Below are 12,014 nucleotides of genomic sequence, written 5' to 3'. Positions count from 1 at the left end.
TTATTTCACTCATTTTAAACTGCCTACAAGGTTTCCATCATTGATGCCCCCCAAACCGTTTCTCTTCCATTTCAATTTCCAACCTCTCGGTTACGATGGGACTCAGAAGCTCGATTTAATCTGATGAATCCTCACTCGCCAGAAAACAATTAGCCAGACTCGGGAAAGCAACTTTGGTTTTGGGGCTATTTCCAGTTAACATTGACACTGAGCTGCGAATGGTTTCATTGTGACCCAGCCCGTGCTGGGGGACAAGGGGACACCCTGCAGCCACCCTGTGCTGCTCCCTCTGGTTGGTGGCAGCCTCTGCAAACAACGCTGTCCCTCCTGACACAACACGGCGTTGTGTATGGGGGCAGGAGGGTCTCACATCCCCCTCCATGCCCAAAACAAGCGCAGAATGGCAAAGAAAAAAAAAAAAAAGAAAAGAATGGCACATGGGACAAGGAAGGCTTGCCTGTGCCTTGCTTCACCAAACCAGCTCCCTCCATCACCCATGGTCACCAAATTCAGGCCGAGGAGAGAGGGATCCTCACGGCAGGCAGCAGGAACCACGTGGGTTGGAGCTCGGAGGTGCAGCACGCGCAGAGCAGCCGAGGTTTGGGGGTGCTGCCCTTGGCTGCCTTTGCCCCGGGAATGGGAAACATGAAAATGAAGACAACAGACAAGCATCAATCACCTGCGACTTCCCGAGAGCGGAGGAAGAGGTGTAATCTACCTCTCTGCCCTTCAGCTCCAGGCATTAATAATTCAGGTGGGTGCAGCCAGCCATTGCCTGGCAATGAGAAGCTGGAGCACCATCGGCGCTCCACGTGTGCAGAGAGCGCAGCCAGAGCCTCAGCCTGCAACCCCGTCTTGCTTTTTCCTGTTGCACGTCAGCAAAGTGATTTGAAGGCAGAGGAGAGCCTCGTAAATCAGGGGTGCTTGCAGAACAAAGCCAGCAGCAGCTTTCCCACAGCGACACAACTCGGTGGCTCCCCTGCTCCTCGTGGGCGCTTGCTTCCCTCACCTCGTGGCACCGTTCAGCACGATAGCCGTGGCTCAGCCTGCTGGGAGCAGAAATGCTGGGAACCACGGCACGCTGAGACTTCTCTTGGAGACACGGCTGGCATCCAGCAGCAGAGGAAAAGGCGGCCACAGTTGCTGCTTGCACAGCACAGAGCCCGGCCACTTTGCTCCGGGGCACCCCTGCTCTCCGAGCACTCTGCACGGAGCAGGGTTTCGCTGTCAGCACCTGCAAACCTCCTGTGGGTGGCTGTGCCTCCGAGCACAGCTCAGCACAGCCAACAGACCCAGGCGCAGGGCTTAATTTACTTGGAAAAGGTTACGGCAGCAACAGGGGTCCTGAGTGAACAAGTTAGATGAATGGTTCCGAGAGCCGGGCTCGTTTGTCTCGCCGCCCTGGTAAATAGATGTATATATATATAAATACACGTTGTGCTTTTCTGCGGGGTTGCAGATGTCACTGGCAGCACAGGGGGAGCCCTGATCTCTTTTTGCAGAGGAATAACCCTGGCTCTGGCCGTGCCCTGTGCCCGGCTGTGCAGCTTTCAGCCCCGGGGGCTCTGCTGCCCGCCGAGCAGCTCGTGCCAGCCCCATGGGACAGTGAATGAAGCAGCTCGTGGTGCCACAGTGAGCCCCATCCCGCTCCACGTAGCCATGCAATCACCATGGAAACTGAAAATGCATCCAGCTTGGTGAGGCTGGCGGATAGTGGGGGGACTGGGCCACCGGCTGCTCGCAAGAAAAAGGGAGAGCACATCGTACCTAGCCAGAAAATGCTATTTAGGGACTGGTTATTTGGGTTACTGGAAGAACTCCCCCTGGGTGAGGATCCAGACCCCAGCTGACTGAAACCAGCACAGCTTTAAAACAACCTCCCTTCCCATCCAGATGCTGCTTTCTGGACTCGAGGCCCCAGCTCACCTGCTGGTGGGAATGCTGTGGTTCTCCTGATGGCACAGGGCACGCAGCTACTGCAGGGGACGCTGCTTAATATTCACATGCTATTTAATTAGCATTATCAAACATCATCGCTCAGCATTTTCACCATATGTATTACACTGTGTTTGTTCTTTAGAGAAATCCCAAGCAGCACAGGCAAGCTGCTTAAAAAAACATATTAAGGCTGAAATAAAAAGAAAAAAGAACACTATTTTGTGAATTCATGAAACCATAAGAAATCAACGTATGATGTCCCACTTTCCGAAATAGTACCCTACTGATGGCTTGGAGTTCGAAACCAGCAGCTGATAAAACATGCAGCAGCGGTGTGACAAACGGCAGAACACAAGCTATCCATCACCGCCGTTCCTGTAGCCCTGCAATAAAACAAAATGCCAGATGGGATTAGCAACAAGCAGGGCCTCTGTGGAGCCGTTCCCCAGGCCACAAGCCTGGGGCTCGCTGGGGACATCCTGCACGGGAGGGATTTGGTGGTGGCCCTGTCCGAAGTGCAGCGCTGCTCCTCCAGCACTTGTGCCTTCCTCCTGCGGTCCACAGCACCAAGGCAAAAGCTCCATCCATGTGAAACAAGCCCGGGGTGGGTGAAGTGCAGGCCACGAGCGTGGCAGCCAGCTCCACCAGCTGCGAGGCTTTCCTCTGCGCTGCTGTGACATCTCCATCCCGGGCTGTGCCCAGGGGCAGCCACCTGGCTGTGCAGGCTGTGCTTGTGCAGCAGAGAGCTGCTCACTTCTGCCCGGATCATCAACAGCCAAACCTCGTCTGCTGCTGGGAGGAAGCACGAGCTGGATGAGGGACTGCCGCAGCCTTTCAGCACAGTCTGAGTGCTGGTGAAGTGTTTTTTTTTCTCCTTCCTTTTCCTTTATTTATCTGAGATAGTTTACTTCGCTATTAAAGCTCCAATACGAACCCATTCGGGCCATATGCTCCCAGCCACGTTACAGGAACCCAGGACTAATTCAGATCTCGAGCCTGTCTTCGGACCATCTGTTAACAGGATCACACGAGCCGACGTGTCATTGCCGTCTGAGGTTTGCATAAATGCTTTGGAGGAATTGCGCCCAGTTCTTCGTGCGAGGCGCGGTGACTTCCCTCACGTTGCAGGGAGGTGGCACGAGTCACAGGAGATGCCAGGGAGGACCCAGAGATGCTCCTCGGGCTGCCCTTGCTGCTGGCACAGCCAGCACCATCCCCTCCCGTCCTTGTCCCCATGGGTTCTGCTGTTATCCGTGCCTGGATCTGCAGAAGCAAACCCAACCTGCAGGGCTCTGCCTGTGGCTTCCCACCCGTCGCTCCTCAGCGAGGCTCCTGTGTTCATCCTCCCAGCTCTGACCACGGAGGCTTAAACAAGGGTGTAAATAATAGATCACACCGCCAGGGCTCGGAGCTGGTGGCTGCCGTGGGCTCTCCCTTTCCTGGTGGGTGAGGACGAGATGCCAGCAGGAGATAATGGACACCGAAATCTCACCCAGAGGCTGCGCCCTCCTCCCAGGGCTGGCGCAGGAGGGAGGCCCTGGCTGGGGAGCCCAGCAGCACTCCTCTTGGGGCACGTTTCCAGCGCTTCCAGTGCTTCCAGTCCCCTGTACCACAGCCCTGGCACCAGCACCAGGAGGCTGTGGCTGCCTCCCCCAGCTGCTGCTCTGTGCTAGAGGGCTGCGCTCTGCCTCGTGCTGGAGCCTCGCCGGGGCAGGTGGTGGGAAAGAAGCTGCTGCTCATCTGCTTGCCATGCACATCTCACCAGCCCCCATGCTGGATTGGGCTGCCTCCCAGCACCCAGCCTGAAGCCGAGCAGGGTCTGGGGCCGAATTCAGCCCTCCCAGGCCCCAGCAAACCTCAGCAAGCTGCAGCAGCGTGTGAGCAGCGCCCGGCCCCGCGCTGCCTCTGCTGTGAGCGGGCACCAGCGCCGGGGAGCCGCGCACCCGCTCCCTCCTGCAGCCACAATAGTCCTCTGATGATAATTACAGGCTTTCCAGCAGCTTTGTTGTTCCGTGGGGCCGGGATTTTTTTGGTAGCAATAGGTGCTGTTTAAGTACTTGAAAGAATGGCACTTAGCAGATGTCTTGGGGTAAATGGTAGGTTAAGCGGTACCAAGAACACCAGCGAAATGAACGCTAATTTACACTCACATGATTCAATTTGCATGGTTAATTCTATTTAAAGCAAACATCCAGCGTGCACTGGAGCTCCAAAAGCACCATCACTCTCATTTCATCTTCTTTGCAACACTTTGGAGAACAAAATGATGGGGATAATGGAGCTAACAAACATTTATGTGCCGTGGGAGCAAAGTTTTATAAACACATTTCCTCTGGAAAGCGCCGGGTGTACCTGATAGCATCATCTCGCGTGCACAGAAGCTGCTCGCAGAAGAACGAGCGCACTGTGATGCTGATGAGATTAAATGGATGTCCTTCAGCTACGGCACTCGCCTCACGGTGCCGCACACGCTGGGCTTGGGGGAGCAGAGGGGGAAGCAGAGGGGAGGCGCTGGGAAGATGGAAGGCAGCAACTCTTCTGCTTTCGAGCAATCAATATTGCTTATTAGCTGAATAACAACAGCTCTTCACTACTATTCTTCAAGTTCTGCAGGAAAGAGAAGGCCTGTAAATGCCCTGGGTGAGCAAAAAAAAACACAAATTACCCCAGAGATAATACACCAAATGTAAATACCATTTATGGCTCATTAAAGCAGCGATGCTGTGTGCGCTGAAATCCATGAGAAGCCAGGACACAGCGAGAAGCCAGAAGAGGAAGAAGTTGGCACGTTATTTCTTTTCAACCTGAGGAACTTGAAAAGTCAAATGCTGGAAGACATTTCCAAGCAATGTCCTAAAGAGCATCGACACCAGGATATGCTGTGGCTTTCTCTTCCTCGTGCAGGGAATGGAGGCTCCGTCGGGGTGGCTGCGCCCAGGCAGGCGCTCAGAAGCAATGATCAGAGGAAATATTTCACAAACAACCAACAGGGCTGAAATTTTTCCAACAGAGAACAAATTTGTAAGACTCCAAGCTGGTGTCTGGACTATTTGCGAACAGTAAAAGGAACTAAATTTGACAAATGAAGTGCCTGCTGCAAAGCAGCTCACACGGCTCAAGTAACTACCCAGTAATGCCAAGCCTCGTGCAAATTGCTAGGTAACTACGCTGGAGAGAGCCAAAAATAATCCCTCCTGTGACTTGCTCTGACAGCGTTCGGAAGAGTGAAATAACAGTGTTTCAGCATGTAACGGCATGACACCGGCTCTCTGGAGCAAGGCAAAAGGGCCTCTGCAGGTGATGCTCCCCTGGGATGGGGACAGGCTCTGGCGATTCCCATGGGAGCGCCCCAGCTGGGTACAGCCATCAGCAGCTCGTGGGGGCACACCAGGAACACTGGCTGCACCGGGGCGTAAATAACAGCCAGACATCTTTCAGGTGCTTCTTGAAAAATGCCATGTTAGTGCCATGGAATTTAGGAAATATCCTGATTAAATCAAAAAGGCACCATAAATTGCAAAGTTAGAATTTTCTGGGATGAAAAAAGCAGCAGTTTTATACCCTGTCAGCAGAATGTAAATGAACGAGCTGGATGAATTAGTGCACGATAAACTTTTAAAAAGCCAAGTTACAATTTAAAACAGTAGCGAGAGCTCTGGAATGATTTAGGGTTTTTTAAAAAAATCCCACCACTCTAATGCCATTCAATTACAGCCTGCATGGCAACCCATAAATATCTTTTACCACCCTCTGGGACACGACATCTTTGTTCTGCTGTACAAAGAGCTCCACGTGCCCAGTGACCATCCCACCACTGTCTCCTGTAACTCTCCCTGCTCCCATCACCATCCCCTCTCCAAGCGGTGTCCTCGGGACTGGGGATGAGGTTTGGGACCCCCAGCCCCACCGAGGTACCCAATGGTGTCTGCGTGCCCATGCACACCCCCAATCCCACCCAACTCCTTGCCCCTGAATAACTGCTCTCTCTACAATCAAGCAGCTTCTTCCTAATGTTCATTTCTTCTTCACAAATAGCTAATTTATTCTGTTCAGCAGCTTCCCGAGGCCCTGCAGCTTTGGGTTCCTGGTGCAGCACGTGGTAGCCTTCCCTGCAGGGCAGAGGGCTCGGGGAGGAGGCACATGCCCCACTCCCAGCCCAAAAAGCACCAGCACACCTGTGGAGATTTCACCCTAATTGCTTCATGCAGCTGCTGAGCCCTTCATCAGCACCGTGAGATTTCCCCAGTGCTCAACTGCTCTGTGCGTAACGAGATTAGCCACAGCCCCCCAACAAGTGTCAAATAATTGTTTTGTTTTGCTTTCAGTAAACCACAATGACTCTGCTGATCCGAGTGATTAATTTTGCTCTTTCCTGATAAATTGGTTGACATTTGCATCGTCTGGGCCCCTAATCCTCTACTCCTCTTTTTGCAGGGCTGGGACCAGGCAGCAGCACCACACACGGGGGATCACATCCCTGCTGCCCATCGCTCCAGCGTGGCTCCTCGATGCAGGCACCCTCACGACCACAGCCCTGAGAGCAGGGCACGGCTCTGTGCCAGCAGCAGCAGGTGGTGAATGGCTCCAACGATCCGTGTTCATGCTAATCCTGCAGCCTCTCACCCTCAGCCATGGTTATTCTCCCCTGCTGTAGATTTTAGGTACTGCTATGAGCCCTGGGTGAGCAGGCTCCCCATTAGCCAAGCTCTGTGGTCCGTGCTCAATGCAAGCCTCCTGTAAGAAAGCTGGGAGAGCAGAGCTGAACAGAGCTACACACGTTGCTGCCTCCCTGCCATCATGCAGGAAAAGCAAAGAGACCCGGCTGGCTCCCCCGTGGTGCTCAGCACAGCCCCAAACCCACCCAGTGCTTCTGCTCCTGCGCCCAGCTCAGCTCAATTCCTGCGAGGCCATGGAGAGCCAGACCGTGCCCTGCAGCCCAGGGGACAGCACACAGCTCGTGGCACATCACCACGCTCAGGCATCGCCCCCGGTGCTGCCCCAAGGCCACCAGACCCCAGCCCACCTCCCGTGGTGCTGGAGCTGGTGTGCCCATCGCTCCCGCTGCTCCGGGAAGGCTGGTGGGGCGCAGAGGCCTCGCTGCAGAGATTTCATGCCGTGGAGCACAAATGATGTTATGAGTCAGTAATTGCAGAATTCATTTTTAGATAGTGCTACAAATGTAGCTATTAACATCAGCTCACATCTCTTCTGAGTGATTTACCTGTTTCATTTTACGCAGTGAATTAAACACAAAAATATCCGTGGTCTACACAGATCCCGCTATCGATCTGTGCAAAATGTGCAGCATCACTCACTCCTCCAGTGGCATCACCTGCCTGGCTCGCCGACACGAGGGATTATCTGCTGAAGAATAAAGGTGCCTGCTTTAGGAAAAATGTTTGCAGGTCACTCGCTGCTGATGGCAGCTCCAGCTCCATAGGTGCTAATCTGTCTCCAGAACAGCAAAATGTCAGCCCGTGAGTAATTATTTGAAGAACGAGACATTTTATTGTCTAATTCATGGCATGTCTTATAGCATGCCTAAGACATTAATGTTCTTCTAAATCATTGCTGGGTATAATATTTTGCCACCGATATCGCACATAATCTCCGTGTTGGATATGCCTCTGTTATCCGACGGCGCTCTGTAAAATTACAGCGACACTAATGCTTACCACCCTCACTGAATGGGAAAATCAAATTACAGACGAAGTACCATGGATTTTGTTATGGGCTCCAAGGTGGCAGGGAGTCAACTGACCTTTATCAAAAGAATGGTAGAGGTGTTTTTGTTGCTGCTTTTTGTTGCCCTCCTGGTGCTCATCGGCACTCCCTTTGGGGCTGACATCCTCACGAGCTTCCCTGGGGATGGTTTCCCTCTGTAGAGGTGAAATGCCCAGCAGCACGCTTGTCCCTTTAAACAAAACATGTCCACGCTGCAGTTTTATGAGCAGGCTTCCCTGCCTCCTTTGCGCAGCGTGATTTAGAAAGCCAGACATGCTAATTCATTGCTAAGCCCTGGAAGTGGAAGCTGCTGCTACCGTTTATCAGACGGCTTATAGAGCTTGAATAATCTTCTACATGCATCATTACTTTGTTGAGGCTATTCTTGAGAAATTCATAGTAAAATGCAGCAAGAAAGGATAGCGTCATTATCAGGATTTGCTCCACTTGACAGAAACTTTCCCCTTATTACAGATGGAAAACACTTTTTCCCCATAAATGGCCCGAGGCTCTACAAATTTGATTAAAGATGGAACAAGTGCTGGAGGACTTGTGCTGCTCTTGATAAGCACATCGGCTCGTTACGCGGATGCTGCCCCACCAGTGCCACCCATGGGCTCCAGGTGGGCAAAGCCCAGGACCCGGAGTCCCTTCTGGTGCCTCCAGCCACCTCTGCAACAGAAAGGATCACCTCTGAGCCTGACACCGGCAGCAATGTCCCAAACACCCAATTTTGGGAGCATGTGGTTTTCTCCTCCAAGCTCCCCTCCCTTCCAGGGCACGCAGCACACTGCTGCTTGCTCATTAAATGGAGGCAGCTCAGCACCACTGACTGCATCAGCCTAACAGAACCTGCATAAAGCAACCAAAAAAGATTTTTTTTATTTATTTGTTGGTGTTTTTTTCTTTTAAGCAAATGCATGGTTCATGAAGTATTGATCAAATTCAAGGATTAAATTAAGCAGTGGCAGAATAGAGTGCAAGGGCTTGCGAGACAGTCAATATACAGAACATAGACAACAAAGGCTGGGGGGAAATACAAAGGGAGCCCAGTACCACATCCTTCAGAGGAGAGAGAAAAAGAGTTAGTGGAGACGGAAAGCAAAGCACACATCCTGCACCCCGCTGCCATGCAGATGTTGGGACACCCCTGCAGTACCCCACAACAGCCCAAACACTTCCATGGATGACAGTGCCCGAGCCCTTGTAGGGGACAGCTTCCAGCCACCACGGAATTGGGATGCTCAGCACACAGCCCCCGGTCCTGAAGCTCTGTAATCTCGGCGATGTGGGAGTTCATGTGTGCCTTCCATAAAGCGCCATTAGAAGCTGTTACAGTGATTTCTCAGCAGTGATCCTGAGAAATTGGTGCTTCTATTTTTCTGCCTTTCTGAGAGAATTCTGATCCCGCATCAGAGATGAAAGTTGCATCATCTGGCTATGCAGTAAGCTGCTTGTTGTGGTTATCAGCTTCTCCTTATTTCCTTCATACTGGCTCAGCTTTACTTAGATAAAATTGTCACCGGAACAAAGACAAAAAAGCGTCTTTTCAGCTGGTATAAGTTGGCAGATCCAAGGGAAGTCAATTAAGTGACTTCAGTTTACATTTTCCAAGTATCTCAATGAAAGCCATAATATCCAGACCAAAAAAAAAAAACTCCAAGAATCTATTATTTCCAGTAAAACCAAGACTTTTTTTTTTTCCCATAATGAAATTAATATTGACCTCCCCATGCTTCACAGAAAGCCGCAGAGGCGCACAAGCAGGAGGCTCTCATCTCCAGACCTCACCTGGTAACACCACACCTGCTGCTGGTGTCATTGCCCCAGGACAAGCTGACGGTGAGGACAACGTCCCCATGCCCCCCAGGTGAGGGTCCCCTGGGAACACAGCCCCGCCACGCAGGGACAGGAGGGCACCAGCAGCATCCCCACCTGATGGCGATCTCAGGGACCCTCCATCCACCAGGGCCAGCATCCATAATTAAAAAGCATAATTAAGAAGCTGCTTTCATTTCCAGCACACAAACCAACACGTCACCCGAACAGGCAAACGCGCTCGCCGTGCAGGCAAGGACATCAGGTCCTTCTTCACTGGCCAGGAAGCCGAGAGCCTCCTCCAGAAATGGTCCTCATGGGCCAGGATAGAGACAGCTGGTGACAGGAGAAAGCCTGTCTTACATCTCTTTCTGCAGCTCGTTAGAGGGCCTCTTCCAAGCTGGCACGTACTATCGGCACCACGGTCCCATTTTAATACAGATGCCAGTTTATAATCTTGATTATTGGCCTGGAACCACGTTCCTTTTTACCATGATTTGAAAGGAGAAAAATGTTTTATACCAACTTCCCATTTTTGTTTCGAGGGTATTAAGAAATGAAACATTAATGGGATGTAGAAAACGAGCTGAGCGTTCAGCCACTATTTAGCAAATTGTTCTTGTTCATCTCTGGGAGAGGAGGGAAAAAAATAGGAGAAAGAATAAAACTGTGCCTAGAAACATACCATTTCTCCAATGCATGCATGGCTGACAGCCACTAAGCACAAATGAATAAATATTTTATGTACTTTAATTTCCTCATCTACAGGCTTGATGTTCTGAGCCTTTCTTTGCTTTATTTTGCTACTTCATAAATGTTAAAAACGTTTATCCTCTTAGTCTTCCCAACAAAAGTAAGACTTTTGCCAGTCTCTGCTCCTATTCCATTTGCTTTCATCTCTTTATTAGCATAGCAAAATAGCACATCACCTGCAGTTTCCTCCCTTCAGTAATTTCTCCTATTTTTTTCCTCCTTCCTTCATTTTCTTATCACCTGTGCTCCGATCTCTGTATTATTCAGAAAGCAAGATGTTTGAATTTTTTTTTTTTTGTCCCAGCTGCTCATTGAACCCCATAGCCTATTGAGATGCAGCTTGGCTATTTTTTTTCCCTTGTGTTTATTTCATTTCCCTTTTTATTATCTCCCCTCCCTTACTATGCCATCACATTTTTCCCTCTCAATCCCCCAGCCTGCAGCAGGGATGCTGGGACATCCAGACGCTGGCGTTCTTGCTCGCTCTGCATTCCTTCTGTTTTGCATTTGTCCTTTAAAAACTGTTTCTGGAAAATTCCCCCTTCTACGTGCCTTCAGAAAAAGAAAAGTCAGCATCCCTGTGTTAGCTATAAAGCCCAAGAAGTTGCTATCCTCACTGGTGTGCATGGCTGGGGTCAGGACAGGACCCCCTGCCCCCACCCCCAGAGGGGTCTCATCCTTTTTTTTTTTTTTTCTGAAACAGGTTGGTTCAATTCTACCAGAAACAAAGCCAAAAAAAAGCCCCAGGGAGGGGAAAAGCAAGCACCAGGTGACCCACACCACAGGGCAGTCCCCACCAGACAGCTCTGACAGGACACCTCGGCAAAGAAATCCACAATTAAAGCTTAATCCTCCTCAAGTGGAACAATGGCAGAAGGGACAAGCAGGTGAGGATGGATGCTGCTGTGCTGAGAAACAGCAAAGTAATCATGGGGGGCAGAGAAAGGTGAACATGCACAGGTATTACTCAGACAGGGCTCAACAGGAAGGCTTTAAGGTGAAGCCAGATAAGTGGAAATGTCTCCTGAAATGTATAATTGTCAGGAATTTGGAGAATTACCAGTGCCTGCTGTGTGCTGTAGCTCCAGTGTTGCATTATCCTTTCCTGGTGATTTACTAAATTTATTCTTCTTTGATTTCTAAGAAAATTCAAAGCTCATCATCACCTGGTGGGTTATTTCCATTTGTCTGCTTTAGAAGAGATTTTAGAAAACCTCAGATACTTTTAATTAGCTTTAATTTTCTAAGCTCTTTTGCTCAACCTGTGATTACTGTTTAACTGAACTGTATCTATTGTCTTTACTCCCTCCTGCGGGCTAAGAAACTCCAATTTCTTTGAAACCAGGCAACATTCCTGAAAAAAAATCGCAACTGGGAGTTGGGTTTTTGGCAGCGCCTTTTTCTCTGCCCATCACAACAAAATAAAGCTGGAAGTCGGGATGCAAAATACACCTGCCTCTCCCTGCAGCCAGCTGCTTGCAGACCTTCCCCTGCCTCAGCAAAGTGCTCGCCGTGATGAATGGCAGAATTAATGCAGTGCCCAGAACCCAGCACCCCATGGCTGAGCCTGACATGCCAATAATTTGTGCCCTTGTCACCAGAGCAGGACCTGTAGCTCTAGCAGTGCTCTGCACACTGCCAGCACCTCCCACACCACGCACTGCTCGGTGCTTGCACACCCAGCGCGCGTGCAACAGGAGCTGCAGTCAGCGCCGTGTGCATGGGATTGAGATCAAAGCTCCCCGGTGGTGCTGATTACCAGAGATGAGCCCTGACAGAGA

The 12,014-nt window shown here is 50.8% G+C and overlaps 1 long non-coding RNA gene across 1 annotated transcript; it reads right to left on the bottom strand.

Moving 5' to 3' along the window:
• Positions 1-1,992: 1,992 nt before the first annotated feature.
• On the bottom strand, positions 1,993-6,094 carry LOC106014363 (uncharacterized). The gene is made up of 2 exons (XR_002398337.4): positions 4,633-6,094; positions 1,993-4,545 (listed from the first exon to the last, which is right to left on the bottom strand). It is a non-coding gene; the product is annotated as an uncharacterized lncRNA (long non-coding RNA).
• Between the last annotated feature and the right edge of the window lie 5,920 nt (positions 6,095-12,014).

Source organism: Anas platyrhynchos, chromosome 22, assembly GCF_047663525.1.
Source record: "Anas platyrhynchos isolate ZD024472 breed Pekin duck chromosome 22, IASCAAS_PekinDuck_T2T, whole genome shotgun sequence".
Lineage (NCBI taxonomy): Eukaryota > Metazoa > Chordata > Aves > Anseriformes > Anatidae > Anas > Anas platyrhynchos.
This window is presented reverse-complemented; position numbering and strand designations above follow the sequence as displayed.